A 12,261-nucleotide genomic window follows, 5' to 3' on the forward strand; every position below is an offset into this window, starting at 1 on the left:
CTATTGTTCTGAAGATAATGATTCAGTCTTCCTGGTACCTTTTGGCCACCTGATGGGGAAGGCATAGAAGAGAAGGGTTAGACTCTTCTTGTCTCCAGAATGCTTTTCAGGGGCCCAACTCCAAGAGGAAACCCCCTATATACACATCAGAATTCATAAAGCAAGCTCTGGAGACCAAATCTCCAAATACAAAGGATGTTGGAAAAAGTTAATAAAGTTTCTTTATATCTTCCTTTTGAAAGGAAGCAGAATTGACACAAATATGTGACTATCACATATTCAACCCTAAGGTGAGTGACTTTCATTTAATTTTCACAATCATCTTCTGATATAGGTATTACTCCCATTTTAACAAAGAAGCAAGTTCAGAAGTGACTTGCCCAAGGACAGACAACTATTAAATAAACCTGAGGTTCAAATCCATTACTTTACACTCTTTCCATAAGGTATTAATAGAAGCTTGACATGATCAAAAGCTGGGTTCCATGCTCCAAGAGAGGTAAGGCCAACAGCCTATATCACCAGACATGCTGAGTGATTAGCTACTTGACTCAACTGGCTAACCTCATGAGGCTCACTTAACTACTTTATTGAAGGAAAGACTGATACTAGATAAATCAAACTCTACAAAATCTATGATGCTATGTGTTCCCCTCTTTCCTTTTTTCTTTTTTTTTCAGACAGAGTTTCGCCCTGTCCTCCAGGCTGGAGTGCAGTGGCGCAATCTCAGCTCACCGCAACCTCCGCTTCCCAGGTTCTAGCGATTCTCCTGCCTCAGCCTCCTGAGTAGCTGGGATTACAGACCCTTGCCACCAAGCCCGGCTAATTTCTGTTTTTTTTTTTTTTTTTTTTTTTTGAGACGGAGTCTTGCTCTGTCGCCCAGGCTGGAGTGCAGTGGCCGGATCTCAGCTCACTGCAAGCTCCGCCTCCCGGGTTCACGCCATTCTCCTGCCTCAGCCTCCTGAGTAGCTGGGACTACAGGCGCCCGCCACCTCGCCCAGCTAATTTTTTGTATTTTTAGTAGAGACGGGGTTTCACCGTGTTAGCCAGGATGGTCGCGATCTCCTGACCTCGTGATCCGCCCGTCTCGGCCTCCCAAAGTGCTGGGATTACAGACGTGAGCCACCATGCCCGGCAATTTCTGTATTTTTAGTAGAGATGGGGTTTCACCATGTTGGTCAGGTTGGTCTCGAACTCCCGACCTCAGGTGATCCACCTGCCTCGGCCTCCCAAAGTGCTGGAATTACAGGTGTGAGCCACGGTGCCCAACCCCCCTCTTTTCTAATTACTCCTGCTATAACTTTCTTTTTTTTTTTTTTGAGACGGAGTCTGGCTCTGTCACCCAGGCTGGAGTGCAGTGGCGCAATCTCGGCTCACTGCAAGCTCCGCCTCCCGGGTTTACGCCATTCTCCTGCCTCAGCCTCCCGAGTAGCTGGGACTACAGGCACCCGCCACCTCGCCCGGCTAGTTTTTTGTATTTTTTTAGTAGAGACGGGGTTTCACCGTGTTAGCCAGGATGGTCTCAATCTCCTGACCTCGTGATCTGCCCGTCTCGGCCTCCCAAAGTGCTGGGATTACAGGCTTGAGCCACCGCGCCCGGCCTACTCCTGCTATAACTTTCAGTGTTTATTTCAAATCAGCACTTTCACCGATAACCTTCGACTTAAACCTACTTTTTCTATGCTAAATTAAAGGGTATAGTACTTCTTCTCACCCCTGGGTTTTCTGTAGGGTACTTAAATGTATAAGAGGACAGAGGGCTGTAGGGAGGGTGACTTTTAATGTAGGGAAACAAGCAGAAGTCCCATTAAGGTAGAAGTCCCATGAAAGTAGGAGCCTGGTCTCTGCTGGGTATTCAAACTGAATGTGTTCGAATCCTTTTATCAATCACAAGGGCGTGGCTCACAGATTTAAAAAAAAAAAAAAATCAAGGTATTCCTGGCCTCTAGATGGCCTCCTCAAATCCTCACACTTTCCTCCTCACCCAGCACGGTAGCCACCCTTCCGAACTGCAGGATGTTTGGGTTTTGTTTAGGTACCCCACTCCCCAAGCTACAAGATGGGAAGGCTCCTTTCTAGAGGCTTTAAAAGCCAAGCAAGCTTCAACCCTCTGGCCACAGAGGTGCTCCAACAATAGGGCAAATGAACTCTCCTTTCACACACATCAGGCTGGCTGATTTCCCAACTACTAGAGTAGAGTTGGGTGGGAAGATAAATTGCTTGAAGATGCTTTATAGGTACAACAACTACAGGCTAAAATTTTTTTTTTTTTTTTTTTAGCCTTGGGAACTTCCAAGATGAAAACAGTTTTGTGGAGGCAGTGAGGAATCAGAAGCCTCCACGCTCCAAGAAGAGATCTGCTAGCCATTCTATTAAACCATCTACTTTGACCCAAGTCAGAGGGCTAGTTCCCTACTCTCACCCTATAGGTAGGGCCCAGAGTTCCTCTGAGGCTCCTCTAGATGCAGTTACAGGACTGATGGCACTGTGCTCTATCTCCACTAGCCTGTGGGACCAGAGCAAGATCAGGCTATTTAGTGACCAGAAAGATGCAGACACACAAACGACAAGATGCTTGATAAATGTTGCTCAATGAATTATCTACTCAAAAGCATCCTCTTTAGACACAATCTCTATTAGTCCTCTTTCTTTCCCTTAATCTCTATTCCCCCATCCTAAACCCCTATACCTGAATTCTAAACCTCCACAAGAGACAGGCTCTTGGGTGCTGGTATCAACAGAACCCGATTCTCCTGTTTAAAACTCAGAAGTACAACCCCAAATGGGTCTTGACAACTTGGTAAGAGCTGTTGCTAGAACTGCAGCAGTGCAGAAAAGGAGTGTCTGGAAAGGAGGCTGTCAGAGGCAGGGCTCTGTGTCACTGGAGAAATTTCAATCTAACTGTGATAATATGAGAACGTGCTGTTCTAACCCACCTCTGCAAAATCTCTTGAGGCAGGTCTGACCCTTTGGGTGGAGGCTGAGGGCACTGCTGAGGTAAAAAGGTGGGGAGAAGAAAGACTGCTGGGCTGCTTGCATTCCTGTGGTGGGAGCCCCTGCAAACAGCGGCTGGGTCACTGCAGCAGCCATTGATTTTCCAGGGGTCGATATTCTACTCCCACAGATATGCTCAGCTGGAGGTTTAATCACATCGAGTGCTTCTGCTCAACATTTCCCCCATCGTTCCCCCCACCCCCCTGCAACAAACCAATAAAACAAACACCAAACACAATGAGAACTGGCAAAGGATAGATGAGAAGGTGCTCCTCACAGCTGTCCCCCACCCCCGGAGAAACTCTAGGCACCAGCTCAAAGAGAGTAAATGCAAGAGAGAGCCAACGCTACAAGGGGCAGTCCACAAGACACTGCAGGGACAGACCCACAGGCCCCAGAAAAAAATTTTTTTTTTTTGAGACAAGAGTCTTGCTCTGTCACCCAGGCTGGAGTGCAGTGGTATGATCTTGGCTCACTGCAAGCTCTGCCTCCTGGGTTCATGCCATTCTCCTCCCTCAGCCTCCCAAGTAGCTGGGACCACAGGCGCCCACCACCATGTCTGGCTAATTTTTTGTATTTTTTAGTAGAGACGGAGTTTCACCATGTTAGCCAGGATGGTCTCGATCTCCTGACCTCGTGATCTGCCTGCCTCAGCCTCCCAAAGTGCTGGGATTACAGGCATGAGCCACCATGCCCGGCTGAGAATTTTTTTTTTTTCTTTTTCTGAGACGGAGTCTCACTCTGGAGTCACCCAGGCTGGAGTGCAGTGGCCAGATCTCAGCTCACTGCAAGCTCTGCCTCCCGGGTTTACGCCATTCTCCTGCCTCAGCCTCCCGAGTGGCTAGGACTACAGGTGCCCACCACCTTGCCCAGCTAGTTTTTTATATTTTTTTAGCAGAGACGGGGTTTCACCGTGTTAGCCAGGATGGTCTCGATCTCCTGACCTCGTGATCCACCCGTCTTGGCCTCCCAAAGTGCTGGGATTACAGGCTTGAGCCACCGCGCCCGGCCGGCTGAGAATTTTTTAATTCATTGCCTAACACCCTCATATAGACCCATCTAAAAACTGGGAGATTTTACATAAAAATCCAGGCATCTAACGTCTTCCAAAAGAAAAAAAAAAAAAAAAAAGACAATGATGATGATTCTGGAACTCCCATAAGCCACAAACTGGTTGAAACCCTGCTTTTCAGTTTGTCACAGTCTCATCAGGCCTGTATAATACCATGTTATCTGCCTGACCAGTCACCCTGCCCCCCAAAGGCTTCTCACTGTCTTACCCAGTTAGTAACCACTTTTGGGCCAAAAATGTATGAAATGTTTTGAGAGTCACTAGTTAATAGACTCAAATCTGGAAAAAAAAAAAAAAAAAAAAGAATCTGGGTCAGAGCTGGGCCTGAGTTAGAGCAGCCAAGAGCAGTGCATATTTATGGAATAGGGCTGTTCTAATCCCAGCAGGAAAGAAGAGCACTGTAAAGCTAGAGAAGGCAAAGAAGTTAGGAACCCCCTACTTTCTCAAAGCCAAGCATTCCCTGTTAGGAAGGTTAACCAAATGGAGTTTGTTCTATTATGAAGATCATCAGCTATAATCTTAGAACTTGAGTAAAGAGGGCAGGAAAGGGGAGTGAAAGGAAAGGAACACAGAAAGCAAGCAGAGTTCTGGGTATGAGAAGTGTAACAAGGAGGGGATGTTGCCTTAGGCTTCCACATCATCTGGCTCTCCTCTCTACAGCAAGCCTGGTTGCCCCTCAGAATTATAGCAACCAGAAAGCAAGCAAGGACAACCAGGGAAGGCAAAGTTGGCACTGTGCTGAACACGGCTTAGAACTAGGGGGCTGGATGGCCTCCTTGGTTTTGTAAACTCTTAAATTTATACTTGTCAGTGATCTTCCCTACCTTAGCCTACTGGTCTATATACAAAATCCAAATATTTAGGGAGAGAAGGTGGAATAAACAGATTTGAGAGTGAGAAATGGATAGAATCTTAAACCAGAATACAACCTCAAAGGACTTTGAAAAGAACAACTCTGAACACAGGGGAGCTATAATCAAGTTCCAGAAGATAACAGGGGATAAAAATCCAAATATTCTTGATAATGGTTCCTATGAACATTGACCTATTTTGTTTGTTTTTCAGACATGGTCTTGCTCATAGACCCAGACTGGAGTGCAGTCGTGCAAGCATAGCTCACTGCAGCCTCAAACTCCTGGGCTCAAGCAATCCTCCTGCCTTAGCCTCCCACATTGCTGGGATTACAGGTGTAAGCCACCACACCTGGCCACTGATCCCTTGTAGTTTAAATTTGTTTTCTCTCTTACCTTTCCCAAAATGTCAGGAAAAATTACTTTCACCCATCCCCATCTCAGTAAACAATATTCAATATTCTTCCCATATCAAAGCTGGCCTTAAGGGACAGGTTCACTGACTCTCAAGATTAAGCCTCCAACCCCTAGTTCGCACCTTCAACAAGGCATGGATTCTTAGCTTCTTTGGGAAAGGTCAAATGGGAAGGAAGCTAGCAGCTTGGAGGTAAGTTCTGCCTCAAGGCAATCAGATTATGTCACAATACCAAACAATTCTATGCTGGTAACAGGCAGGGAAGATGAAACAATTTCAGGCCGTAGAGTAGGGGTTTCAGGAGACCAAGCACTGGTCCCCAGAGGGATGGCAACAGAATACATACCGATGTCATCACAGCTTTCTAGTACGTCTTAGACACAAGAGAAAAAAAGAATACGGCTAATTCTACACTTGACTTACCAGGTATAGTGTTTTTTTGTTTGTTTGTTTGTTTTTTGAGACGGAGTCTTGCTCTGTCACCCGCTGGAGTGCAGTGGCTCGATCTCGGCTTACTGCAACCTCCGCCTCCCGGGTTCAAGCAATTCCCCTGCTTCAGCCTCCCTAGTAGTTGCTAGTAGCTGGGACTACAGGCGTGTACCACCACACCCAGGTTTTTTTTTTTGAAACGGAGTTTTGTTCTGTAGTCTAGGCTGTGTAAGTGCAGTGGTGCAATCTCGGCTCACTGCAACCTCCACCTCCTGGGTTCAAGCAATTCTCCCTGCCTCAGCTTCCCAAGTAGCTGGGATTACAGGTGCCTGCCACCACGCCCAGCTCATTTTTGTATTATTTAGTAGAGACAGGGTTTTACCATATTGGCCAGGCTGGTCTTGAACTCCCAACCTCAGGATATTCGCCCGCCTTGGCCTCCCAAAGTGCTGGGATTACAGGTGTGAGCCACCGCGTCTATCCCACACCCAGCTAATTTTTTGCATTTTACTAGAGACAGGGTTTCACCATGTTGTCCAAGGATGGTCTCGATCTCCTCACCTCATAATCTGCCCGCCTCAGCCTCCCAAACTGCTGGGATTACAGGCGTGAGCCAGTGCACCTGGCCAGGTATGTTAACATAGCTCCACACCTACAGGTCCTCCCCTCTGGGCCAAATTTCAAGAAACAGATTCTCACCTTGGCTTAAAGGACCCTACTGGTTTCTACAAAGATAATATTTCTAGGTAGACTTGGCTCATTTCCTGTTTGAAAGGCCCAAGTCCGCCCAAGGACAGACATGAAACAGCTGGGCAACCAAACATCTGGGAGCTGGTTTTCTCATTTTGGTTGATCTTTTTGGACAGAAAAGCACCAACAGCAAAAGAAAATGCTAGGGGGAATGGGTGAAGGTGAGCCACTGTCACTACGACAACTAGTTCATCCATGATGACTAAGGAATATCAGGACATTCTAGTTTCTGAGAATTCTTCCTTTCAGAATAAATGCTTCTTACATTCTTCTGGAGAACAGAACTAAATCCAAAAGCTGTAATAGCATTAACTTTGCCTAGAAATCTAGAAATCTCAACATCATATCTGTTCATAACTCCTTCCCTTTCTCCAAAGAGAATATGGAAGGCAAAGTCCATTTTCTGAATATGGCATTTTTCCTCTTTTTTATTTTTTTGAGATGGAATTTCACTCGTTGACCAGACTGGAGTGCAGTGGCGCGATCTTGGCTCACCGCAACCTCCGCCTCCCAGGTTCAAGTGATTCTCCTGCCTCAGCCTCCCAAGTAGCTGGGATTATAAGCACACGCCACCACGCCCAGCTAAATTTGTATTTTTAGTAGAGACGGCGTTTCTTAATGTTGGTCAGGCTGATCTCGAACTCCCGACCTGAGGTGATCTCACCACCTCAGCCTCCCAAAGTGCTGGGATTACGGGAGTGAGCCACTGAGCCCGCGGCCTTCCTTTTCTTAAAGGATCTTTTTGCTGATCTTGTATAGGAGTTGGTCCTAACAGTAAAAGCAACAGTAGAACCAGTGGACTAGAAGTCAAAGAATCCAATGTTCTCATTTACTGAATGACCTTGGACAAGTGTCTTTCCCTTTCTGGGCCTTAGGTTCCTCATGTAAAGTGGAGGTGGGAGGGGAGACAGGAATGGGGGTGTCAATATTGTAAATATTCTGTCGTGCTGGTTCACGCTGCCTCCATTCTATTCTTTCTCTAATTGTAAAGGTTAAAAAACTTAAAAATGAAATTTCCAAGAATCCCTTGGTTTTGCATACAATTCAGCTTCTGGTAATGAGAAGCTGACTCATGAGATTAGATCAAAGCAAGCAGAGACCATATTTCTGTCTCCTTCACTTGTTTCTGCAGGAGCATTTTGGTTCCATCCTCCACTTAACTGGGTGCTGGTTCTGGCAGCAGCAGCTACTGCTTCTTGATTCCAGCTTACTGATCCTGGATCACAGGTTTAGGGATATGATTCAAGAGCAATCAATCCAATAGTAGCTCCAAGGTCAAAGTTCCCCTGGTAGGTCAAATCTAGGTTAAATCTGGGTCCAGTTTCTTGGAGGCCAAGCCTAGAGCAAGCTCCGTCACTCTTTCCAGTTGTAAGCTCAAATTCCCTATATTAAATCTCTATTAAACATAGCTAGACCTAGGGTCTAGTACAGAAATCCTCTGACTCAGTATTATCAAATGATCCCAAAAGAGAAGCTGTAAAGGAAGAGAGAAAAGATTTATTCACAAAGCGTATTTTTTGGAGGAAATGGGCAAGAGCGGGGAGCCTGAGGACTTTAAATACATTTGTCCAGGACAACCTCCTTCACTTCTTCCCTTTTTACAACCTCACTGTACTTTCTCTCTCTCACCTTAAGCTCTGAGGGGGTGGGTGGGGGGTTTGAACTGCTCACACAGGATGGAGGGTTGAGTCAGCACACGCTTTCTTTTCCATCCCCATGTTTTCTGCAGCCTGTTATTCTGCTGAGGATGGCATAATCTGTCCAACTCAGTAAGTATCACCTGGGCTTCAGGGACGCTTGGGCCAGAGAGAATACCAAGTGTCTTCCTCAGTAGTAGGAAATACATTTATAAGCTCCAGGTACAAAAGAATCAGGACATACCAGTCCCGATAGCCCTGTATACTAATAAGTGAGGACAAGTTTGGCCCAACTTAGCTTCCTACAGCAGGGCTGAGGACAAACTGAAAAACAAGGTAAAATTCAAATGGTGTGCTTAATGGGGGAGGAGGTAATTCCACCCAGTCCTCTGTAGGACTAAGTGACTCAAGAGCCATCATACTTAGAGGTAAGGCTCAGTTGCTTTTCAAAGATTGAGGCTGTTCCGAAGGAAACAAAAGGTTCCAGCAAGAGGAATCTGTGTGAGACACACAGGCAGGAAGCAGAGCTGAGCCACCAGCGACTAGAATAGAAACAGGAAATGGGCCCAGGAACAAGCATACAGTAATCTGCTGCAAGCAGCAAAGGCTCAAGCAGGCAGCAGGCAGTATCGAGGCTGGAGCAGTGTGACTAAGATAGAGAAGCGGATTGGCCAGTCCAGCCCAGAGAACCAGCGTTCTAGAGAAGGGATGGCTACATGCACAGGGTACATTCTGCTCTTAGCAGTCTGGGCAGATATGACAGAGGGGGTGGGGATTTCCTTTTCGAGACTCTGAGAGAGCACCTGGGCTATAATTCAAGAGGAGCAGGCACAGATAGATAGATGGTCAGCTATAAAGAAAACAGGTCACCAACCTCAGAAAGACCCTGCTTCTCTGGTTACCAAAATTGCTAGTGACATTTCTGTTATCCCTTTGAAAATAAACCATCAAAAACCTAGGTAAGGACTGTGGGCCCTCTCTCCTTCTATCATGGAATGAACAAAAGGGAACAGAAACTGTGTAAGATTAAAATCCTTCAGACATTCTAATTTTCTTTTCTTTCTTTTTTTTTTTTTTTGAGATGGAGCACTGCAACCTCTGCCTCGGGTTCAAGCGATTCTCTTGCCTCAGCCTCCCGAGTAGCTGGGACTACAGGCCCCCGCCACCACACCTGGCTATTTTCGTATTTTTAGTAGAGACAGGGTTTCGCCATGTTGGCCAGATTGGTCTTGAACTCTTGACCTCATGATCCACCCGCCTCAGCATCCCCAAGTGCTGGGATTACAGGCGTGAGCCACTGTGCCCAGCCAAACGTTCTAATTTTTAAAGCATTTATTGAGAAGATTTGTCACTCCTCTCAATAAACCTAAACAACAAAACGTTAGCTCCCAAAGCTCAGCTAGGTAGCGAGAATCTGGGGGGTATTCAACAAAGATTTACGAATATCTGCCTGTGCTGGGCACATGACAGATGTCAGATACAGTTCAAGCAGAGGTACTAGCACAAGGCTATGCCAACATGAAAATGGGGAAGAAGTCCCAGAGGGGTATTTCAGCTAGGTTTTGAAGCCAAAGTAGAGGTTTGCTGAGCATGACAGACAGAGAGAGAAACAGATGTATATCCTAATCAAGAGGACCAGGAATTGTGAGGAGCTTAAGGTACAAATGAGTGGCTGGAGAGGAAGTTGCAGAGGTATGCTGGGGGCTGTGGATGGCTACACTACGGGTTCTGAACTGGGTAAGCCACCGGGAGCCAGGGTCCCCAAAACATGCACGAAACAACTGGTGGTGGTCTCCCACACTGACAAAGTCTCACTCTGTCACACAGGCTGCAGTGCAGTGGCGCGACCTTGGCTCACTGCAACCTCCGCCTCCCAGGTTCAAGCGATTCTCCTGCCTCAGCCTCCTGAGTAGCTAGAATCACAGGTGTGTGCCACCATGTCTGGCTAAATTTTTGTATTTTTAGTAGCCTCATGATCCACCCGCCTCAGCCACCTAAAGTGCTGGGATTACAGGTGTGAGCCACCGTGTCTGGCCTACCAGCTTGATACTTCATTTGAAAATTTTATTCTCAGCTGTCAGGGTCTCTGTGCTTCTAAACCATTAGACATATGAATCACTTAGAGATCTTATTAACAGAGTTAGATCCAATAAATCTGGGATAGGGCCTGAAAATCTATATTTCTAGCAAGCTTCCAGGTGATGCTGGTGCTTCTAGACAATGGACCACACTGAGTCACAAGGATCTAACTGACTAAAGTTAGCACTGACCAGGACAGTATATTCTAAGAAGACAGAGACAGAACAAGGCTTGCTCTCATCCAACACAGGAACCAAACTCTAGTCAACGGTTCACTGTTTGAGGTGATTCCCTAGTTGGCTAGTTCCTCCAAGCAGGTCCTATATGTCTGGCTATCTTTCCTACCACCCACCCTTTCCACAACTCATCTGTGCCTCCATCATAGGGATGTCTGGGAAAACAGAAGTAAAATGGAAATCCATTGACATTCCTTCTTTTAGTTCAAGTCTAGTAAATGCTAAATGGCAAAGAGCTGAGTCTTTTGCCTAAAAATGAAGAGAGGATCAGATTGTCCATGTCTTTCCTCTACTGGGTGGGATGCTGGAGGAAATATTTCACCTGAAATATCAGAGCTAGATTCAAATCTTGATTCTGACCCTTGGTTTTTCATATGTAAAACAGGAGTGGGTATTCTGTACATTCTAATTCCTATCTTTTCAGAACAACTGATGTTGACTGTAGCTCCTTGCCTAGCCTTAATCCTGCCCTCTAAAATTTGGATTCTACAGGGACAGCATAGCTCCCTCCCATTTCCTCTTTCTAGACCAAGATCTCAGCGTCTGAGAGCATTACAGAAGTAAAAACATGAATGGTAATAGCTAAGATGTTAAGTGAAATCTAAAGAATGGCTCAGAAACTCAAGGGATAATTTGATAGACATTACAAATCCTAATTCTGTTCTCCACCTCCCTCCCGATATCAATAACATCCAGTCCTACCTAACCTGAGGAAATGAGTATGACCCAAATCTTCAACAACAGGCTTTAAGATAACCTTTTTTTCAGCCAAAGGTATAGTGTCCCTTAGAAATTAATCCAGTGGATGCCTTTGATTCCTTTTTCTCACAATTCCAGAAAGACGTGCCTGTTTATACCCTCCTAATATTCTGCTAGCACCTTCACCTTTCCCTCTTCCATCTGCCTTATACATATGCAGGTCTTTGGGATGAAGCGGAGGAACTGGACTGATTCAGCCAGACTCTCCTTTTTCTCAGTGCCTTTCAAGAGTGCTCTTTCCCTTTCCCTTGTTCATTTCCTTTTCTCAAGCCCTCAGAAATCAGGCCTTTTCCTTATCTAACAAGGATCCCAATAAAATGCTTTATGACAAATCCAACTGCCTATTTTCTTTGAAATACAAATTTGACATCTTCCCTCCTCCCTTGGCTTCCAGAAATATTACACAATCCTGGTCCTTCTCCGATCTCTCCAACTCTCTGTTGGCTGCTTCTACCTGATGGCCTCTGGCATTGTCCAGAGCTCCATCTGGCTTCTATCTCTAAACTCCACAGTTTGGGAGGCCTGTTTCATTCCATGGTTTAACTATTAACTACCACAGTTAACTCTCAAACTCGTATCCAGATTCAGGTCTTACCTAAGTTTCAGTCTCCTATCTCCAACTAGAAACTGGACGTTTGTTTTCAGAAATCTTACGATATTCCACAAAATAAATATGGAATTTAACTTCTCAAAAACGAGACTCTCCCTGCCCACCAGTCAATCAAAATCTTTAAATACTCCACCCCGCAGAACCCACTTATTCTCCGTCCTATATTCTTTCCTGCATGTTCCACATGTGGGAGCAGGTGGCTCTGCAAATGAGACAGAAGGAGCAGAACGCCATACCTCTTGCCAGAAGTAGTTCTACGGTTTAACTTATTCCACTGCTTTAAGACTCTCCCCTTTTCAAAGCATACTACAAACTAATGGATCATTTTGGTAAAATATTAGTTTTATCACATGATTGCACCAGTTACCTATCTGTAAGCCCAGAGATCAGATCTAAATGGCTGAAGCTCAGCAGGATCCCTGTGATCTA

The 12,261-nt window shown here is 45.7% G+C and overlaps 1 protein-coding gene and 1 long non-coding RNA gene across 6 annotated transcripts in view; one reads left to right on the plus strand and one right to left on the minus strand.

Moving 5' to 3' along the window:
- LOC105494512 (AT-rich interaction domain 1A) overlaps positions 1-12,261 on the minus strand; it is an 85,810-nt gene that overhangs the window by 29,614 nt on the left and 43,935 nt on the right. The window lies entirely within an intron of this gene.
- Positions 5,631-9,367, plus strand: LOC139363674 (uncharacterized). Its single transcript, XR_011624383.1, has 4 exons — positions 5,631-5,758; positions 6,276-6,391; positions 8,241-8,280; positions 9,230-9,367. It is a non-coding gene; the product is annotated as an uncharacterized lncRNA (long non-coding RNA).

This window comes from Macaca nemestrina, chromosome 1 (assembly GCF_043159975.1).
Source record: "Macaca nemestrina isolate mMacNem1 chromosome 1, mMacNem.hap1, whole genome shotgun sequence".
Classification (NCBI taxonomy): domain Eukaryota; kingdom Metazoa; phylum Chordata; class Mammalia; order Primates; family Cercopithecidae; genus Macaca; species Macaca nemestrina.